Source organism: Leucoraja erinacea, chromosome 4, assembly GCF_028641065.1.
Source record: "Leucoraja erinacea ecotype New England chromosome 4, Leri_hhj_1, whole genome shotgun sequence".
In the NCBI taxonomy this organism is placed as follows: domain Eukaryota; kingdom Metazoa; phylum Chordata; class Chondrichthyes; order Rajiformes; family Rajidae; genus Leucoraja; species Leucoraja erinaceus.
Window position 1 is genome coordinate 14,488,114 of NC_073380.1, and position 22,035 is coordinate 14,510,148.

The 22,035-nt window shown below is 41.0% G+C and overlaps 1 protein-coding gene across 2 annotated transcripts in view; it reads right to left on the reverse strand.

The window, feature by feature from the left end:
* LOC129696173 (lethal(3)malignant brain tumor-like protein 4) overlaps positions 1 to 22,035 on the reverse strand; it is a 281,807-nt gene that overhangs the window by 93,092 nt on the left and 166,680 nt on the right. The window lies entirely within an intron of this gene.

The window sequence follows — 22,035 nt, forward strand, 5'->3', positions numbered from 1 at the left end:
TTTGCTGTGGTAGAGATATATTCATAAAAGTTGGCAAAGCGATTATCTGAAGCAAAGGTGGACAAAAATGCTGGAGGAACTCAGCAGGTGAGGCAGCATCTATGGAGAGATGAAATAGGCGACGTTTCGGGTCAAGACCCTTCTTCAGACTGAAGAAGCATCAACAGCATCTGCAGTTCTTTCTTAAACATTTTGTCCAGCATCTGCAGTTCTTTCTTAAACATTTGAAGCAATGCAGTATTTTTCATTTTAATATCATTTTTAACATCATCACAGATAAATCAACATCACAGACTTGGAATATTTTCTCTAGAATACCAGAGATTAATGGGAGACCTGATAGAAGTGTATACAATTATGAGAAGCATAAATAGGGTTGACAGTCAGAACCATTTTCCCACGGTGGAAATGTCAAAGACTAGAAGGCATAGCTTTAAGAGGAGAGGGGCAAGTTTAAAGAAAACTAGACCAAGTGCAGACCCGTTAGGTCTGCTCCCCCAACACAAGATTCCACCACTCACCCATTCCCCCACACGCAACCTGTTCCCCCAACGCAATATTGCACCCCTCACGCGTAGCCCCCAACTGCACAGGTGCGGCTCATTTCTCCTCATCCACCAGCACTGCCTCCTCCTCCTCTTTGCCCTCCCTATTCAATCCCTCGAGATGGAGGGGTGGTAGACAGGGAGGGGGGGGGGGGGGTAGAGAGGAAGGGGGTGGATGGGAGGGGGCAGAGAGGGAGGAGAAGGGGGTAGAGAGGAAGAGGGAGGGTATGGAGGGAGAGGGGAGGGGTAGTCGAGAGGGAGGTGGTGGGGGTAGAGAGGGAGAGGGAGCGGAGGGGAGTAGAGAGGGAGGCAAGAGGGAAAGAGGGTAGAGAGGGAGAGGAGCAGAGAGGGAGGGGGTAGAGAGAGAGGGAGGGGGTAGAGGGAGAGGGAGGGGGGTAGTGTTCGGGACATGCCTCCCTACTCCCTCCTCCTCGTTTCCCTCATCCTCTTCCCTTCACTCCCATTCCCAGCACCTACCCAGGTCGTAGAGCAGTGCCAGGGCCTGGAACTCGGCCTGGTTCTTGGCTGTAGGCTGCAGCCGTCAACTCGACTGCCACCTGACCTCCAGTGCAGGCCTCGACATCATCTCTAGGCTCGTCTCTGACCCCAGACCCAGGCTCGTCCTTGGTTCCAGTGGCGGCTTCACTCTCGACCCCGGGCTCGGCCCCATTCCAAGTCCCGGGCTCGGCTCCAGCCCAGGCCCAGACCCCGGGCTCGGCTCCAGCCCAGGCCCAGACCCCGGGCTCGGCTCCAGCCCAGGCCCAGACCCAGACCCCGGGCTCGGCTCCAGCCCAGGCCCAGACCCCGGGCTCGGCTCCAGCCCAGGCCCAGGCCCAGACCCCGGGCTCGGCTCCAGCCCAGGCCCAGACCCCGGGCTCGGCTCCAGCCCAGGCCCAGGCCCAGACCCCGGGCTCAGCTCCAGCCCAGGCCCAGACCCCGGGCTCGGCTCCAGCCCAGGCCCAGACCCCGGGCTCAGCTCCAGCCCAGGCCCAGACCCCGGGCTCAGCTCCAGCCCAGGCCCAGGCCCAGACCCAGACCCCGGGCTCAGCTCCAGCTCAGGCCCAGAGCCCGGGCTCGGCTCCAGCCCAGGCCCAGGCCAAGACCCCGGGCTCGGCTCCAGCCCAGGCCCAGGCCCAGACCCCGGGCTCGGCTCCAGCCCAGGCCCAGGCCCCGGGCTCAGCTCCAGCCCAGGCCCAGGCCCAGACCCAGACCCCGGGCTCAGCTCCAGCTCAGGCCCAGACCCCGGGCTCGGCTCCAGCCCAGGCCCAGGCCCAGACCCCGGGCTCGGCTCCAGCCCAGGCCCAGACCCAGACCCCGGGCTCAGCTCCAGCCCAGGCCCAGACCCCGGGCTCGGCTCCAGCCCAGGCCCAGGCCCAGACCCCGGGCTCGGCTCCAGCCCAGGCCCAGGCCCAGACCCCGGGCTCGGCTCCAGCCCAGGCCCAGACCCCGGGCTCGGCTCCAGCCCAGGCCCAGACCCCGGGCTCGGCTCGCGGCACCACCTTCCACACCAGGTAATCGGGCGTCGGGAGCCGCCACCACTCCTCATTCACCACAAGCGCTGGAGTGCCCCTCTCCCTCCCGTAGTGTCCCGTCATGCCTTGCGAGTGAATTGTGATGTCACTCGGATTTTTTTTCTGAAATGGGTGAGTTTGGGCTGTTTTTTAAATTTCAAGGATCAATGACTTCGGAAATATAGGTAATGCGACGGGAAGATGTTTATCGCAAACACGGGGAAAATGTGAGAAGGATGTGTGAAAATGGGAAGGCTGTGGCCTAGCGTTTGGAAGAAAATAGGAATTAACCAGATTGACAGTGGGATTAAAAGGACTTTTAGATAGGCATATGGACATGCAGGGAACAGAGGGGTAAGGGATTATGTGCAGTCAGATGAATTTTGTTTATCTTGGCATCATTTACAGCACAGACATTATTGACCAAAAGACCTGTTCTGTTCTGAAGTGTTATGTATACATGCATATTGTGATGGAGAAACTAGAGGTATGGGAAGGCATAGAACAAAGCAGAGCCTCGGGAAAAGTAGAGTCCATTGTTGGCTGGGGACAAGGTGATACCAAATAAATGCAAATGGTGATATCAGCTAGAGGACTAGGGTGGGGAGTCACTGAGGGGAAGGGAATGCAAGGGCTCCCTGAAGTTACTGAAATCAATATTCATGCTGCCAGCTCTCAGTCTGATGAAGGCTCTCGACCCAAAATGTCATCTATTCCTTTTCTCCAGAGATGCTACCTGACCCGCTGAGTTACTCCAGCATTTTGTGTCTGATCTTTGGTGTAAACCAGCATCTGCAGTTCCTTCTTGTGCACATTGTGATGTATGTATGAGCAGGCTACAATCATTAGTGGTGCACTGGAAGCTTCATTACATGAAGCTTAAACTAGCAATGAAAAGGTGCCATCAATTTAATGTCAGCACTAGAGAAATGTAACTACTCAGCTTGATTTCTTTACAAGACTTTCTCTTTAGTAAGAGAGTATCAGAGTAGAAAGTGTAGGAATGTTAATTGTTTCTTGTATTGTTTAATTTGCTGTATACTTCCACATTTTGTTATTGTTGCTGCAATACTTTGCCTCTGTACAAGTTAAATACAAAGAGAAAATGGTCTTTCAACATCCCTCGACAGCAAACTCCAAAGAGCATTCTTCATCCACAGTCTGATGTTTCCCTTTGGTTCTGTTTTTCGCAGATAACAAGACTTGCCAGCTCTCTGAATACAATTGGCAATTAGGTACCTGTCACTGACACTAAATGGACTGCAACTTTTTGGAAACTGAGATGAGACTTCCCAAGCTAATTTTACTTCCTGCTGGCACATGCTCTGATTTGTTTGATCGGGATTATATTCAATCATAAGTCTTTGCAATGAATCAGCATCTTACATTTTCTTGACAGATTTATTTTTAATCTCATAACCAAAATCATAGACTTGTTGCTGGGTCTGATCAGAGCCCTGATCAAGGTTAATTTAAGAACAGGCACAGCCTAATGCCATGCCAGGACTAAATAGATCTCCAGCTGTTGTTTGGGATACAGAGAGCACATTTGTCCAAAAAAAAATTCAACGATAAATTGAGACAATGCTATGTTTTTATTCCTCATTTTAAATGCTTCTCATTGTGTTTTTCAGTAAGAACAAATGGAGTGGTGAAGAAAACATATAGGATATCTGGCTTCATGAGCCAAGGCATGGAGTATAAGACCAGGGAGGTTACAGTGCAACTCATAAAGCATTGATTAGGCTGCAGTGAAGTACTATGTGCAGTTCTGGTCACCAGACTATGGAAAGGATGTGATTCGTCTGGACAAGATATGCATTGAGAATCGCCAGGATGTTGCCTGGGATGGAACATTTCAATTACGATAGGCTGGGTTTATATTCTCTTGGAATGGAGGAGGTGAGAGGGGGGGGGGGGGGGGTTGTATTAAGGTATACAAAATGATGAGGGCAGGGACACAGTAGGAAATAAGGAATCATTTCCCAAAAAGGGAGGTATCAAAAACTGGAGAACATAGGGAATGGCTTGGAGACGGTCGAGGAAGAATGTTTTTACCCTGGGTCTTTGCGATTTTGCATTGCATTACCTGAAGGACTGGTGGAGGCAGATACTCTCCCAACATTTAAAAAGTATCTAGAAGAACACCTGAATAGCCAAGGCATAGAAAGCATATGAATCACGTGCTACGAAATGGGATTAGTATAGATGCAGGATTTCTGGTTACTGACACTGTAAGTTGAAGGTGATGTATGGATCAAATCATTGTTTCTATTGCTTTTCAGTTAACTTTAAATTAAGTTCTGAATTTCGGTATTTGTAGTTGATGTGGAGTCTCACTTAATTACAGGTTCAGGCCATTATTTTGAATTCTAACTGAAAAGCAATCTAACTAAGACAAAGTCATTAATGATCAAAAAACTATCTTGCTGCTCTCTACGAATTAGTTGGACAAATTCCCATTGAGCCATAGGGGAACCCCAAGGAAATAACCCAAATCATTCCATAACAGAGATCCACCAACAATGTATCAATTCTTTCAGAGACTAAATTATCACAGAGGAGAATCTATCAGATCTGAAGAAAATGAAGCATTAAAGTCTCTGAAATGACTTTCACATAGGGCATCTTTATGATCATGAGATATTTGGGTTGTGTGAAAATATAGCAGAGTTGCAGTAATTAGCTCTTCCATTACCGCAGTTGAAAATGATGAATGCTTTTAACATGCCAGCTGTTCCACTGGCCACATTTGTGCATTCTCTGAAGACATCACTAATGATTTCCTGTGCCTCCATCACAAAAACATTATTTTGGAACTCTTTATCTAACCTGATTTCACAAGTTCTTTTGGCAGATAACTATTGAGGAATGTTCATGAGTTGAAAGTCAACCACAAAACTTTTCTTTGAATCTCAAAGATAATTACAAGTGCAGCAAGCCATTCGGCTGATGCAGCTCCTCATCATATGGACAACTGCATTTCTAACACATTAACCAAAGGTCTAAATGACATTTCAAAGATTTTGTTCACGGTTTCATCCTCTACCAAGTATAAGGTACAATAAAGTACCAAGCATACTTTGCATAGAGAAATGCTTCTTATAATAATAATAATAATAATAATAATAACTTTATTTATAAAGCGCTTTTAGACAACATCAGTTACCACAAAGTGCTGTACATGGGAAATCAACAAAAAGTTATTACAAACTACTAAAACCATTAAGACGACAGGACTATAAAAACAGTAAAAAATTAAAAGACATTAAAAGCACTAAAACAGGAACAATGTCTCAGCCAGTGTCGAAAGCCAGTGAATAAAAGTGAGTTTTTAGGGAGGATTTAAAGATGGACAGTGAAGGGATGTATTAGGATGTATCTTGATGTATTAGTCTTAACATGCCCTTCAGGAATTTGTATTCAATTACTAAATTAAATATAAACACAGAATATCCCTTTCTTGTTTGATTCAACCTGAATTAAGGCTGTGGATTCACTCTTCCATCTTTCACAGTATTGGAAACTTGTATAATTACCTTTCTCATTTAGCTATTTTCCAAGTTAATTGCTTTTCCTCATAATGCAATCCTCTGACACTGGAAATCAATCATGCCATTTTTGCCTGAATTAGTAACAGGGCTTGGACACATCTCTCACATCTTGATGAAGAAAAATGAATACAATACTCAGCCAGAGCTCTCGGTGGCTTTCACACATTCTACGACATTGAAGTAAAAGAAAAAATGAAATTATGTGGAATGTAAAACAGGCTTCCGATTCAATATCACCCGTTTTGTGCCATCATCCAAAATCAATTTAATCTCTGTGTTCATAGAGATAGGAAATACAGCAAAAAGCAAGCATATGCAGAAGCAGAAGTTGTACAAGTTGGAGGTAAGAGAAAACTGCTAAACGAGACATAATTGGGTTACTAGTTCCACAATATAATGCAGTTGTCACCTAAAAAAAGCCACCTTTGGATTCACACACCAAGGTCTCTCATTTACTTAATATGCCATTTGATATTACAATTCCTGTCATATATCCTCATTTCATTAGTTGTAAAAACGTCGCCTATTTCCTTTGCTCCATAGATGCTGCCTCACCCGCAGAGTTTCTCCATCATTTTTGTCTCCCCATTCACACGTTCTGTTATCCCACTTTCCTCACCCACTCCTTACACATTATGGGCAATTTTACAGACATGTTAAACTACAAAGCCAATGCATCTTTGGGATGTGGGAGGAAACCCACACGCTTGCAGGGAGAATGTGCAAATTCAACACAGACAGTGCCCGAGGACAGGATCGAACACAGATCCCTGGCCTGTGAGGCAGCAAGTCCACCAGCTGTGCCACTATATTTTATTTTCCAACACACAAAAAATTATACGTTGATAACTTTGGTTACTAAAAAAAGAAACTATCCATTTTCAGTCTTAAATCTCTAAGTGACGCTATGTCCCCCTTTACAGCTACTGTATGTTTTAATTCAGTTCAAGACTATGGGGCAGTACATTGGCCATAAAGTTGCTGCCTAAAATTGCCAGAGACCCAGAATTGATCCTGAATATGGGTGCTGTCTGTATGGAGTTTGCTCCTTTTCCCTTTGATCGCATGGGTTTTCTCCGGGTGCTCTTGTTTCCTTCCACATTCCAAAGGTGTGCAGGAACCTTTTTCAGACCCAACCCAAAACGTAATATTTTCCTTTTGTCCAGAGATTCTTTCTGACTTGTTGAGTTACTCCAGCTTTTTGTGTCTATCTTCAGTTTAAACCAGCATCTGCAGTTCTTTCCTACACACACAATACTATACGATAGAACTTTATTAATCCCAGGAGGGAAATTGTGTGTGTGTGTATAGTTATATATTCATCTATAAATATACACTGTTTTGTTTTCTCGTTTATAACATTGTTTACAGAGTACTATGTTTACATATTCTGTTGTGCTGCTGCAAGTAAGAATTTAATTGGGATATGAGGGAATAAAACACTCTTGACTCATGACTTACGTCGCTAATGTGTGGGATAGAACTAATGTACGGGTGATCGGTGGTCGGCGTGGACTCGGTGGGCCGAAGGGCCTGTTTCCACGCTGTATGTTTAAATTAAACTATAACACTAAAACCAGAGGAAATCTAAAGAAGGGTTTCTACCCGAAACGTCGCCCAATTTCTTCTATCCAGAGATGTTGACTACTCCATGGAGTTCCGCCGCACAATTAAAGCATGGAATAGTCTTCACACTACTATAGGTACCCAACCAGAAGCAATTAAATTTAAAGTAGCTCTTTTTTCCCCAAGAACCTTTTTTTCTTTAAGTCCAAGTCAAGGGTCAAGAGAGTTTCATTGCCATGTGTCCCAGATAGGCCAATGAAATTCTTGCTTGCTGCAGCACAACAGAATATGTAAACATAATACAGAACAGGAGATAAAAGTTCACTTGGTCCATAGACCATATATATATATATATGCACAATAAAAAAACAGATAAATTGCAATAGGCTGTTATTTTTCAGAGTTTGGTGGTGGTGTTTAAATTCTGTTTAGATTTCATTTTGAATATTTTTGGAGGACCAGGAAACCAAGAAGCAAGAGTTACTCCAGGGAGTTACTCCAGCTCCAGCGAGTGTTTCTACATTGGTTTTCAGCGAGTGGACAGCAATGGCAGCCAGATCTCCCACCATGCAAAGGGAGGGAGAAAGTGGCCGACGCCGATCAGTAGCAGTGGCAGTGTGCATGTGCAGGGCGGCACATGTGCATAACCACAGCCGATGATGTGCTGGCCAAAGATCCTTGCTATAGGATCTTTGGTGCTGGCCGTGGTTGTGCGCATGTGTAAGGTGGCCGGCCGTGCTGTGGACGAGGAGCGGGCGGAGACCCGAAACACAGACAGCGGATGGAGACTCGAGACACGGACAGTGAATGGAGACGAGAGTGACAGAGAGAGAGAGAGAAAGATAGGGAGGGGTCCCGCTCAGAATTAAGCGATAGGTGTCCCGGGTGCTTGCCAAGCCAGGCAAAATGACATGGCTTTTAGGTTGCCTGGTGGGGCTGTGGGTTGCCATTGGCAACCAGGCAACCACTAATTTTGAGCCCTGTATTAGCAATGTTACAAAATTTAGAGATTTATAAAAGTCAAGTCTGCAATGTATCCCATCAGATTTAGTTTTATATTTAAATTTGACACCTAATTCACTTTCATATCTTCAGTATTAAAAAAGTTATGGCCATTTTCATACTCGGAAATTAGCATCTTGTTCCCTATTGCTTTTCCATTGATTTAACACAAAAGCTGTGATCGAGGACAGTCAAAAGCCCATAACTTTCTTAACAATTAAGAGAACTGAATGAAAATTTCAGTTATTATAGATTGAAGCATTCTGAAACAAATATAAAACATCTTACTTGGATGACCTGAAATTAAAGCATATAATTAGTTAATTACCTAATTGTAGCTGATTACAAAATTGACTGTTGTGACGGAAATAGTAATAAACACCCAGACTGCCTTGAAATTTCAAAAATGTGATATTCTCAAGATTAGAACTTTAATATTATTGTATTATATGCTGTAAGTCCGTCACAGATAGGTAAATAAATTACAATTTCTAGCAATAGACCAAGTCTTTATGGAGAAGATCAGTTGCTAGCTGGTACATTGGCAAATAACAATCAGTAGCATCATCATACTCCTCAGATTGTAACCGATAAGCAACTCTGTACATCTTGTTTTTCCTCAACTTTTCAATTTTGGCATTGTAAACTACAGGTTTTTGCTCTTCAAACCAAGCATGACATGCATTTCTGCCCACTACTTTCCCATTAACAATGTCCTGTAGATTCCATTTCTTTAGAAAAGGATCATTTTTTTTAATAGCCTAAAGGGCCTGTCCCACGAGCATGCAACTCCATGCGGCAAGCGCGACCTAAAGGGCCTGTCCCACGAGCATGCGACTGCATGCGGCAAGCGCGACCAAACCAGAAGCGGGGGTCGGTTGAGCGAGTGACATGAAGTTTGAGCAAAGTCCGCGTGTGACGTATGGCGTCGAGGCGGTGCGAGCGGCATTGAGGCGGCTGCGGGCCGGCAGGCTGTTGCCGCGCGGAATTTTTGAACACGGTCAGTTTTTCGGAGCCCCGAGCGATGTCAGGACCAGCTCCGCACAACTCCATACGGCTCCGGCGATCGAAGTGGGACCGGCCCCGCGAGGCCATACGGCTCAAGTGACCACGTTATGTCGCGCTTGCCGCATGGAGTCGCATGCTCGTGGGATAGGCCCTTTAGGTCACGCTTGCCGCATGGAGTCGCATGCTCGTGGGACAGGCCCTTTAGTATCCAAATAACAAACTAATCCCATTCACACAAGAATTCACAATATAACATGATTTTAAAATGTCACTGTCATGTATTTATATGCCAGATGGAAGGAATTCACTGTTTAATTCCCATAAATTAATCCAGAAACATCCACCCAAAATATAATCAAAATTATTGTTTTTTGCACAATACATGTGACTCAAACTGTTGTGAATATTTTGTTTAAAAATAATGATCATGGAGCGAGAGTGACACAAAATATAGACAATTTAGACGGCTTATGACATGATTGTCCAAAAAAAGGGCATTTCAATCATCTTGCTTCTGGAACGTGATCGATTGGAACATTGCATTTGCAGTGAATTTGAACCCCATACCGGCAGTAAAAACACTGCCGGTTCGTATGCGGCCCAAATCACAGTTTCGCAACGTAAAATTAGAATTAAGCCATCCCAAGAAGCAAGATTATATGTAAAATAAACGCTTTACCCTTTGTTTTGTCCCGTTCTTGCGATCCGTCACGTTGTAGGCGTTGAGGGCGTTAGAAGTCGCTTTTTATTTTAAACTAATTATTAAATTGTCTAGCGATTAAAAAAAAAAAGGGAACGGAAGTCCGATCGATTTTTCTTCAGCAGCTAGCAGCCCAAGGAAATCCCTCTCCGACAGGCAGTACAAAACTGTATTTTAATCCCCCCCCCCCCCCCCCCCCACCTCAAAGGCGCCAAAGTCGCGCACACGGCCAGTGGCAGAACTCCAGCGCCGCTGAAGGTAAGTTTTGTAACATCGCTACTTATATTGGTTAGTGGCTACAAAGGAATCAAAGGTAGGCTGTCGGGCAAGAGACAATAAATTATAGGGATTATATAGAAAAATGAAGAAGGGCAATGGCTCTGCCCTCCTCAGATCTGGCATGAAGCCAAATAGCCCTCCTGTACATCATCAGAAGTATAAGATCTCCCATGTCAGCATGCAGGAGGACCTATACAACATTCAGCTATGTAACATTCATGCTGCAAAACTGCAAGCAATGACCATCTGCTAAGTAACAGTGATCCACATCAACATTTCACATATCAAAACGACACTGAGTGCAAGTTTATTTCAACTTTAGCCTGTTTAATGTTAAATTGCTGGATCCAAAACCTGGCAAATCTTATGTAACAGCAATATGCGAGCACAAGGCCTGCACCATTGCCAAAAAGCCTGCACCATTTCAAGGTGGCAGTTCACCCACTTTCTCAAGGCCATTGAGGGATGGGAATTAAATGCTGTCCTTGCCAACTAAACCTCAATAATATAATAAATACAAGATGAACAGGATCCAGGGAATTATCTGTACCAGTTGATATTCAATATTAACTCCTTTGAGCATTTTGGACAGTAACTTAGGCTTATTCTGCATGAACCATTAAAACTTTATGGTGAAATCTTCCAAATAAGATTGAGCAATTTCAGTGTGTAACAGTATTTCAAATGTTGAATTCCTAATCCCTTTCATGTATGGCCATACTATTGGCAGCACTGTGGTGTAGCTAGTTGAGCAGGTTCAATCCTGACCTCTGCTGCTGTCTGTGTGGTTTGCACTTTCTTGTTGTGACTGCAAGGGTTTCCTTTGAATATGCCTCTTTCCTCCAACATCCCAAAGATACATGGGCTGGTACGTCAACTGTAAATTGTCCCTAGTACATAGGCGAGCGATAGGCTATGTGGAGAATCGAGAGGAATATTGGGAGAGTAGAATGATATGAGCATATCATGAGTGTGTGGTTGCTTGATGGTCAACATCAACTCCATGTGCTGAAGGATCTGTTTCCATGCTGTTAGAATCATTGACTAATAACCATATAACAATTACAGCACGGAAACAGGCCATCTCGGCCATTCTAGTCCGTTCCACTTACTCTCACCTAGTCCCATCTACCTGCACTTAGACCATAACCCTCCATTCCTTTCCCGTCCATATACCTATCCAATTTACTTTTAAATCATAAGATCGAACCTGCCTCCACCACTTCCACTGGAAGCTCATTCCACACAGCTACCACTCTCTGAGTAAAGAAGTTCCCCCTCATGTTACCCCTAAACTTTTGTCCCTTAATTCTCAAATCATGTCCCCTTGTTTGAATCTTCCCTACTCTCAATAGAAAAAGCTTATCCGCGTCAACTCTGTCTATCCCTCTCATAATTTTAAGGACCTCTATCAAGTCCCCCCTTAACCTTCCAAAGAATAAAGACCTATCTTGTTCAACCTTTCTCTGTAACTTAGGTGCTGAAACCCAGGCAACATTCTAGTAAATCTCCTCTGTACTCTCTCTATCTTGTTGACATCTTTCCTATAATTTGGCGACCAGAATTGTACATCATACTCCAGAATTGGCCTCACCAATGCCTTGTACAATTTTAACATTACATCCCAATAATGTTATTATTCTGCCAATACCAACTACAAATCAGCTGTGTAACAAGCTGTGTGTTTACAAGAAAACAAGTACAATCTACTGTGTTAATGGGAACTAATATTGTCTAAAAGCTTTAGTGTCCCTCCTTGTGGGACACTAACATTAAATTATCCAATAAACCAAATCCACGTGGGCAGGTATGATGCAGATTGCCTCAAGCTCTCCCACTGTATTCCCCAAAGATTAAGTATACCAAAAGTAATATCAGCAAACTGTACAAATACTGATGGAAAATTAATTTTCTGTTAGGCACAATTTGTTTCATGAGTGCAGCATGTCAAATTCAATTGCATAGAATTATCTAGACTCTTCATCAGACAGAATTCACCATGAATATTTAAAATGGATGTTAATGAATAACCCAAAGCTGTTTTTTTTTTAATATGTTGACATCTAGATTCAATAACAAAACCTCGAGCCTCCACTAAAACTCATTATAAATTGGATTGGCACACAAAGAAATACAATTAAATGATTAATAAGCAACAGATAAGAAATTAAGGCATGCTTCAGTTTCCTAATATTCATATGGAGAGGCATTGGCAGCAGGAGTATGGTTCTGGTATTCTGCAGAAAAAACAGGTGTTCTGCATGCTGCCTCTGCCATTTTAATACTGCCACCTCTCATGATTTCACTTTTAACTTGGTGCACTTGGTGTTGATTGCACAGCAACCAGCTTCATCAGGATCCACATGACATAATTTCAACTTGGTTTTCAAAGACCCAATCAAAAGATTGTATTTGATGGAACTTGGAACAAACAGCGGAAAGATTGCAGAATCGGGATGATTTACTGATTCCTTGTTTACAGTGCTGCTGAGACTTGTCAGCATGGCAGATTCAGTCGGAGATCGCATTAATGGTCTAAGCAGGTCAGGATAGGAAAATAAAATTGAACATTCATCTAAATTCCACGGTTCGCATCAATCAATCTTCTTTCTCACTGCCTCTCAAGCTTGGCCTTTCACATCGGTCCACATACAGAATCATAGATAGTCCTTAACAGTCAAAAATGAGTAACGACACAAATCCCACTTTTCAACAATTGTTCTCTGGCCCACATGCCATATCCCTTCAGACACATATCCAAATACATTTTAAATACAGTGAGTATCTTTGCCTTTACTACTCTTTCAAACAGTGAATTCTGGACAGATACCTCCTCTCTATATACCTTCAATCTGCAGTAGGCCCCTTCTCCTCAGGGATATGTCTTTTCTGTTTAATTTTAGCAGATTGGTTATGATTTTACACACCTCAATTAAGTCTCCCCACACTTATTCCAAATAAATTGACCCCAACCCATCCGTCTTCTCCTTAATTCAAAGTTTTTAAATTTGTACATCTCCTCTGCACACTCTCTGGAGCGATTGCACATTTCATATATTGCAATAGTCAAGGAATGTTTTGAATGGTACTCCAATACTCTTTGCCTGGTCTGATAAAAAGAAGAGAACCAAACAGTTTTAAACCAACAGAAACTATTGGAGAAACTCAGCAGGTCAAGCAGCATCTCTGGAGACAAAGGGATGGCCAACATTTCTGATTGAGACCCCGCATTCATCCCTTTGCTTGCATAGATGATTGACTTGCTGAGTTCCTCCAATAGTTTTTTTTAAATCCCAGATTCGAGATATTTTTGGAAACATCTGCAGTTTTCTGTGCCTATATTGCCTTAAACACTTTATCTACCTGTCCTATTAACTTTAAGGATCAGTAGGCAAACACTCCATAGTCCCTCTGTTGCTCACACCTTCCATTATCCACACATTTGTTATGTATTTTCCTTGCTTGCATCTCTCCAAATGCTTAACCTGGACCTCCACTGGATTGAATTTAATTTGTAACTTTTCTTCCCAACTGACCAGTCCATTGAAATTCTCCTGCAATCAGAAGATTTCTTCCTCATTATCAACTACACATATTTAAATAATCAACTGCGAGCTTGATTATCATATTCCCTATGTTCTCGGCTAAATCATCAACATAGACGCCAGAAGGAAGTGACTGAACCCTGATGTTCTGATGTTCATGCATCTACTGTATGTGCAGATGAATGATTGCCAATAAATCTGCTTCCTTAACGAGGATGACATGCATCTTAGCATTGACCAGAACATACCCTGTTAAATTCCACAACAACCCTCTCCAGCACAGAAGGTAATGAGCTGCTGTTGTGACACAAAAGGCATTATTAAAACAGACCATGGAAGTGGACTTCACAATCAAAGAGTTTGATGCCCCCCTCCCCCCCCCCACCAAGTCAGCAGCTGATACACATTATCTTTTAAAATGACAATGTTTATGTCTCTACCACAAATGGCTGCATGAAAAAATGACAAATAATAATGTTTCTATTCATTAGCACTTTAAATTCATTTTTCTGTGTTAATTTACATTTGGCCATTCGTTGCGAGAATATGGCAATTTGGCCTTGAATACTCAACTTATAAATATGTTTCCACTGTCGTGTTTCATGAAGACCGAGTAACCCATAACTGGACCTCTAAATTTGAAAACCAGTTGAAATATTGCACCACTTTTTTGAGTGAGTGTCGTTATGTCAACAGATAATTTGATTCTCAATGAGGAGCAACAAATAGCCAAATACCCTGGCATTGTCTTCTGACCCCTCATAGCCACACAATGTGTCTGAGGCAAATCACCAAGGCAATCAGTGCAAATGTGAAAATAAACTTGAATCGGCACCATTGCAAGTAAACTAATACTTGCAGCACCAAGCAAACCAATTACAATGTTGAATAGCAGCATTCAAGCATCAACATTAATTATATTTTGCAAAACGTGGACTTCCTGTAAGATTCAAATGTGTTACTATTATTATTTCTTCTGTCACATATTCAAACGTTGTTCTGTAAAATTAATATTCAGTCACCATGGTTCATTTGCCTTGAAAATAGCACAATGTGTATTGTTGTGCGGAAAGCACATTCTGGCATATTCTGTAAAATATTGAAAGTGAATGCAAGTCTAACATTTCCTTACCAGTTTTACGTTCACGTTTTTTATTAGGTCCATCTGAACCCCAATGTTAATGTTTCTAATCATATTTGATTGGTTCATTTGTTTTGCGTGCACCGTAATAGATCTAACTCCTTAAAATGCGTTTTGTATCCTGAGACAGATTGCAATATCTAAAGGTTCGATATCTGCTATCTGTTATCAGTGGTGTTGTGCATTGTTGTGTGATAAAGATTGCTCCCTGCTCCTTCTTCTTCTTCTTGCATATGGCATGCACACCCTAAGCTTTTAATTTAATTTTATTTTTTATTTTATTTATTAGAAGCAAGTGTACAGACATATAACCATTGGCATATGACATTATAGTTATTGTACAGCTTCAATTTTGAGTTTTAGCTATATTTAAGAGAAAAGAAGAGAGAAAAAGCAAGAGAGAGAAAAAGTGGAATGTGCAAGGATAGAACCCCTAGACTACCAAAGTGGTGTAGCCAAAGAGTGAGTAAGTAAAAGAAATAAGGAAGATGTAGAGATATAAAAAGACAAAAACAGAAAGGAAAAAAAAAGTGATGATATACCTATCTCGCATCCCTCCCCACCCATCACCCAACCCGTAATTAGACTTAACTCCAAAATTGTGTTGCACCATAGTATCCTTGTAATAAATCAATGAATGGTGTCCATGCTCTGGTTTTTCTGCTAAGACAAGTCTAATATTTTCAAGATGTAGCGTCTTAGACATGTTTGTAATCCACATTTTAAGAGTAGGGACAGATGTATGTTTCCAAAATTTGAGTATTCGATTTTTTCGCCGTCATCAGGCCATAATTGAGAAAATGTCTTTGAAATAATGATAGCTCAAAGCAGGCTTCTGACGTACCTAGAATAATCAATTCCGTGTCGGGGTCCAATTTTGTTTTTAGTGTTTTTGAGAGAATTTCAAAAATTCCTCTCCAAAAATTATGTAATTTTATGCAAGAGGCAAAGGAATGTGTTATAGTTGCTTCCCGAAGAAGACATTTATCACAAATAGGGGATACATTTGGAAAGATCTTATTCAGTTTAGACTTTGAATAGTAGAGTCTATGCAGTATTTTAAATTGAATTAACGTATGTCCAACGTTAACCAAACAATTGTGTACATATATCTTCCCATCTGTCTGACGATGGGATTTCTATATTTAAAAGGGTGTTATACAAATATGATGTTAACTTGTTTGACTCCGACTTTCTATTCATACATTCGTCCAGTATATCTGCCAGCAAAATTTGGTAGTGTTTGGGTATATGTTTTCAGATAGTTTCGAATTTGAAAATATCTGAAATATTGATTACCTTTCAGGTGATATTTCGACTGTTATTCTTGAAATGAGAGAAGAGTTCCCATCTCATAAAGATCTCCAATTTTTTTTGATTCCTAGTCTTTCCCAATATGTAAACGTTTTAATCTATAATAGATGGCTTGAACAAAGGGTTATTGGCTATTGGTGACAGAAGAGATACATTTCTTAGTTTAAAAGTTGATTTTACTTGTCTCCAGATTCGTAGAGTGCTGTGAATAATAGGATTTTTATCATATAATGTGTTCTTCAAATTTATTGGAGAGAGAAGAATCGCGCCTATATTAAAAGGTGAACAATCCTCTCTCTCCATTATTAACCAGTCTACCTGTTGGCCTGAATTATCCAGCCAGTAGATTACCTTTTTAATATTTGTTGCCCAGTAATAGTATAAGAAGTTGGGGAGAGCCAATCCACCTGTTTCTTTGGGTTTACATAGATGCCGTTTATGAATTCTATGTGTTTTATAATCCCAAATAAAGTTTGTAATCCGAGAATCAAGTCTTTTGAAATTTTTTTAGGAAGATATATCGGTATTGATTGGAATAAATACAGGATTTGTGGGAGGAAGATCACCTTTATAGCATTTATTCTGCCTATTAGAGACATTGGGAGTGTTTTCCAGAATTGAATAAGAGCGTTTAATTTAGTAACTAAAGGCAGCGTTGAATAGAGAGGTATATTTTCTGGTTACCTGAACACCCAGATATTAGAATTTTTCCGTAGCAATTCTGAAAGGGAATTTTAGAAGGTGTGTCGGCTCTTCAGGTTTTATTGACATAATTTCACTTTTGTTCCAGTTTATTCTACATCCTGAGAAGGAGCTGAATTCCTCTATAAGATTTAATATATTTGGAATACTAACTTGGGAATTGGTGATATATAATAATACATCATCTGCATATAATGATATTTTATTATTGGATTATTTAGAATTATAGCCGTGAATGTTCGGATGTACTCTTACACTTTCCGCTAGAGGTTCAATCGCAAGGGCAAATAACAGGGGTGATAATGCACATCCGTGTCTATTGCCCCTGGATAACTGAAATTTAGGAGAGAGTATATGATTAGTCAGTATTCTGGTAGTCGGCTTATCATATAACAGTTTTATCCATGAGATAAAATTTTCTCCCAACTGAAATTTTTGCAATACTGTAAAAAGATATTTCCATTCTACTTGGTCAAATGCTTTTTCTGCATCTAAAGAAATAACCGATAAGTCTTCTTTTTTTAGTTCTATGTGAGTACATTATGTTAAAAAGGCGTCTCAAAGTATTAAATGAATGTCTCTTGGGTATAAACCCCGTTTGGTCAGAGTGTATTAATTTATTAACTTAATCTTCTTGCTAAAGTTTTCGCTAATATTTTCTGATCTGTATTTAACAGGGCGATTGCTCTGTATGATCCCAGGTCTTCTAGATCTTTATCTTTTTTGGGTATAAATGTGATAGTTGATTCAGCTAGTGTTTGTGGTAATGTCTGTTCTTTAAATGCGTATGTATAAAGGTTGTATAAACATAAATAGTACTATTATGGTATTTGGGGTTAATTGTGAAAGGTATTAATTTAGTGTCCACTAGAAAATAGTCAGTATGTGTATAGGTTTTATGTGCTGATGAGTAGAATAAGTATTCTCTTCCGGATGGGTTTGCAATCCTCCATACGTCTGTTATATTTGTATTTCTTATATACGTATTTAAGAGTTCGCTGGATTTTGATTTTGTATTATATCTCTTTTGTTGTGAAGATTTATCCAAGTATTGATCCAAAACACAATTGAAATCTCCCCCAATTATCAGGTTTTGCTTGGTGGAGTCTGAAATTATATTCAAGATTTTATTAAAAAATTGTGGGTTGTCAAAGTTAGGAGCATATATATTTACCATAGTGAGTGGGGTAGAGTATATCTCCCCAGAAACTATGATGTACCTACCATCTTTATCTGCTATGGTGTTTTTATGTTTAAACGGTATGCCCTTACAGATTATAATTGCAGTGCCTCTGGATTTGGAGAGATAGGAGGAGTGATATATTTGACCGATCCAATTAGCCTTCAGCCTGGTCTGAGCGTGAACTTTAAGGTGCGTTTCCTGTAAAAATATTATATCAGCATTAATTGATTTTAATTGGGCAAGAACCTTACCCCTTTTAATTGGCTCATTAGCACCCCTAATATTCCAGCTACAAAAAGTAATTGCTCCAGTTTTCTTCAGAGGGTCGTCTTGCATTATAGCTTACATGGATGTCCTTGTTTCAGATGGTGCAACACAATAACTCAACCTTCTGGGTGTTGGGTGGGTGCTACCAATTTCAGAACTCTGATGGTATATGTAGATGGTTATGCATGAAACCAAATATGTAGTTACCTCATTACCATATTGACACTCCCACCTTATGTAGTATAACTGTAGTATCTGCATGCACCCACCCCCTGTAGGTTCCAGTACGTGTGTAGACCAGTTGTGGTCAGTGCTGGGACGTGTGGATGTAGTGTCTTAATAAAGACTTAGTGAAGGACTAAGGACTACGTCTAATATCCTTTACATGGTGTCAGAACCTTTTAATTTGTGTGAGCTTCTGTTGGTGTAAATCTCATTTAGCTCCACCCCTTACAAACTAATATTATAGAAAATAAAAAAAAACAGACCAGAACAGGATATTATATGCACAGAAAAAAACCAGAACATGTACTGTAAGTAGTTCATCTTATAGCTTAGACTTTACCATTTAGTATTTACCATTTAAATACCGTATGTAAATTTAAAAAAAAAGTTTTTTGCTTATTAATAATCCTGTATTAAACAGTCGAAGACTGTGAGACTCTGAGTAATTTCATCTAAGAGGATTACATTTCTTAACTAGGTCTAAGTGGGTATTTACTATTTAAATACCCAATTTTAATTAACAAAATTTCTTAATTATTGGTATTCGTATATTAAACACATACTCAGTTGAAAACCATCTGGCTTGAAGGAGTTAATTGAAATCTCCGGCCTGCCTGCCAAGCGAGTCTCTCTCTCTCTCTCCCTCCTCCCATCTCCAAGCATCGTCGCCTCTCTCTCGCTTTGGCCTGGCAGTTTCTGGGAGCTCCAACCTCCCGCCACGAATATATATTAAACATATTTTTGATATAAACCGATACAATGACCAATGGCTGGAGGTCGTAAATCTAATAGCCATTAAGTATTAGCTTTAAAGAGGAACGGGTTGGTATTAGGTGTTAACAGTAGGTTTTAGGTTAAAGTAAACGGTTTAGTATGATTGTTAGTTTTTTATGTGTTAATGATAAAATTATTTATATAATTTGTTAGTAGATTATTACGTTACCATCGATTTAAATTGTTTTCTATGCTGCGTAATTCAAAAGTCTTGAACCTTCTCTTAGTAAACACGAGGGCCTTGAACAATCTATCCGCAACATTCCAATCTATCACTGATAAGATGTCTAGACATAAGCACATGCGAGTTTGTCGACCATCTTATTTGCAAATTTTATATATCTTTTTATGTAAAAAAAACATATTCTATCAAATTACCCCTTATAAATATATATAAAAGGTGTACATTAAACACACGGGTTAGCCAACAGGTTCAGTGAGAATTCGGTAGCCCTGCTAATCAAACAGAGCCATGGCATTCTACTTATCCTTTATGGTCTTTTTTTAAGTCCTGGGCATATTTAAATGCGACTTCTGGGTCAATAAAGAAATGCTCCGAGCCTTCATATGTGACCCTTAGTTTGGTGGGATACATTATTCAATATCTCAGGTCTGGAATGTCTCTAAGAATCAGACGAGTCTTCGTGAAAAGGGCACGTTTCTTGACCACCTCTGCTGGATAATCTCTGAAGAATCTTATGTTTTCTCCTTCAAACATCAGGTTTTTTCCGATTGTCACTTTCTTCATGATGTCTTCAAGAACTGCTATGTCATTTAATTTCAGGATAATCTGCCTTGGTGGAGCTCCAATCCCTGATCAGGCTCTCTGGACTCGATGTGCTACACCAACTTTAGGTATATCAGGCAGATTAAATACCTGTTGAAGTAAGTTGGCAGTGAAAACCCGAGGGTCTTTTCCAGTTTCCTTCCTTACTTTCACTCCAACAATTCTTAAGTTTTGGCGTCTGGACCGGGCTTCAAGATCCAGGCATTTGTCGGTCATTCTGGCCAGTTGCCCAGAAACACGGTCTAGGTCTTCCTTCATTCTTTGCATTGTATCTGACATGTCCGTAGTAGTAACTTCCAGATCTTTAATAGCTATGTTTTGTTTTTTTGAAGTGAGGAGAACTGGCTCCAACTTTTTGCTGAGATCTTATTCAACCCGTTTGATTTCGTCTTGCAAAACGGTATTTACCTCTTCAATGCGATCATGTAATCAATCTTTCCACAAATTTCCTTATTCCCGACATCCATTCTTGTTTCTAACTTTCCCAGCTGAGTAGTCAGCTGATTAGTCAGAATATCACCAAAGTCCTTTGCCATAGCTTGTCTTAAAGATTGTTCTTGTTCTTTTATATTTTCTTCCATAGTAGCAATAAATCCTTCTCCTTCAGATTCCTCCTCAGATTCTTCAGGGGTTGTTTACTCTGACTCTTGAACGACCAGCAGTCTGGTTCTTAGTCTTGTCTGAGGTGGAGCCGGTAAATTCAATTTTTTCATTTAAAAATACCAGTATCCCGTCGGTGTGCGGCGATTTCTGATGACGTCACTTACGCGACGTCGTGTATCGGTAGGTATTTTTAAAATCGGTCCCGTTTTTCTTTTCAAGCTTTTTAGCACGTTTTAGCACATCTCAGGAGCGGAGCTAAAACAGGCACCTGCTTCCTACTACATGGCGCCACCGGAAGCCCTGCACAGCCTAAAGTTGTAGGACAACTTGTTCTATTTGATCTTATTTGATTGTGCATGCCAGGTTGATTGCATTCATCGAAACAGGGCGAACCACATGAAGGTTGCAATCTCCCACCCCTCCCTGCTCCTGACCTGCCACCTCATCCTATACTGTATACATTCCCGCAATCCTAAGTGCCACCTCAGTTCCCATCCCAATCCCGCAGCCTGGCTTGTCTTACCCATACATTATCTCCTAAACTCCTGCACATAAACTGCTTCTGCAATGAGACACAAAACATCAACAGTAGCTCCCAATCTGCCACAAAATCACTTCCAGAGGTTCCGGACAATCCTCTATCCTTTCCCACAGGTTCCATTCCAGCTGTACCACATTACCCCCAACTCTTGTTATCAACTGTTCCCAATGAGACAGATTCCAGCATCACACATTATCAGGCTCAAAAGCACCCCTTCCTCTTTCACACCATAATATCTTTGCCCAGAGCACCAGACCCATGGAGTACTTTCCACAAATTGTTGGATCATAGTAAAAAGAGAAAAATTAGGATGAATTTTTATTTTAGCTGGTCAAAAAGAAGCAATGATTTGTTGAAGGTAGTTAAACTGAGAGTTGGAAAGAGTACCCTAATCCCATTGAGGTAATATTCAATTGTAAAATGATCTCCTGAAAACGTAACAGTTTGTGATATTGTTGATATTTGGGATAACATACAATATTATTACGATTTTAAGTTTCTATCTTGATTTACAAATATTTAGAAACTCAACTTGAAGATTAGAATATATCAGCCAACAACTTTATTGTTGTTTGTCTCTTGTTATTGAGTAAGATAATGTCATCTTACCCATAAGATTAAACCAATCTGAGCTCAAGTGTTCCTTTCATGCAACCGACATAGGTGTAGGAATGCTGCAGAGTCATTGGCTCTAATGCTGGTGCACCAAGCAGGGTGATCCAACAGCTACATATAGTCTTCAGCAACCCAACGTGACCCAGTCCAACGCAGGCATATGCTATCATGTC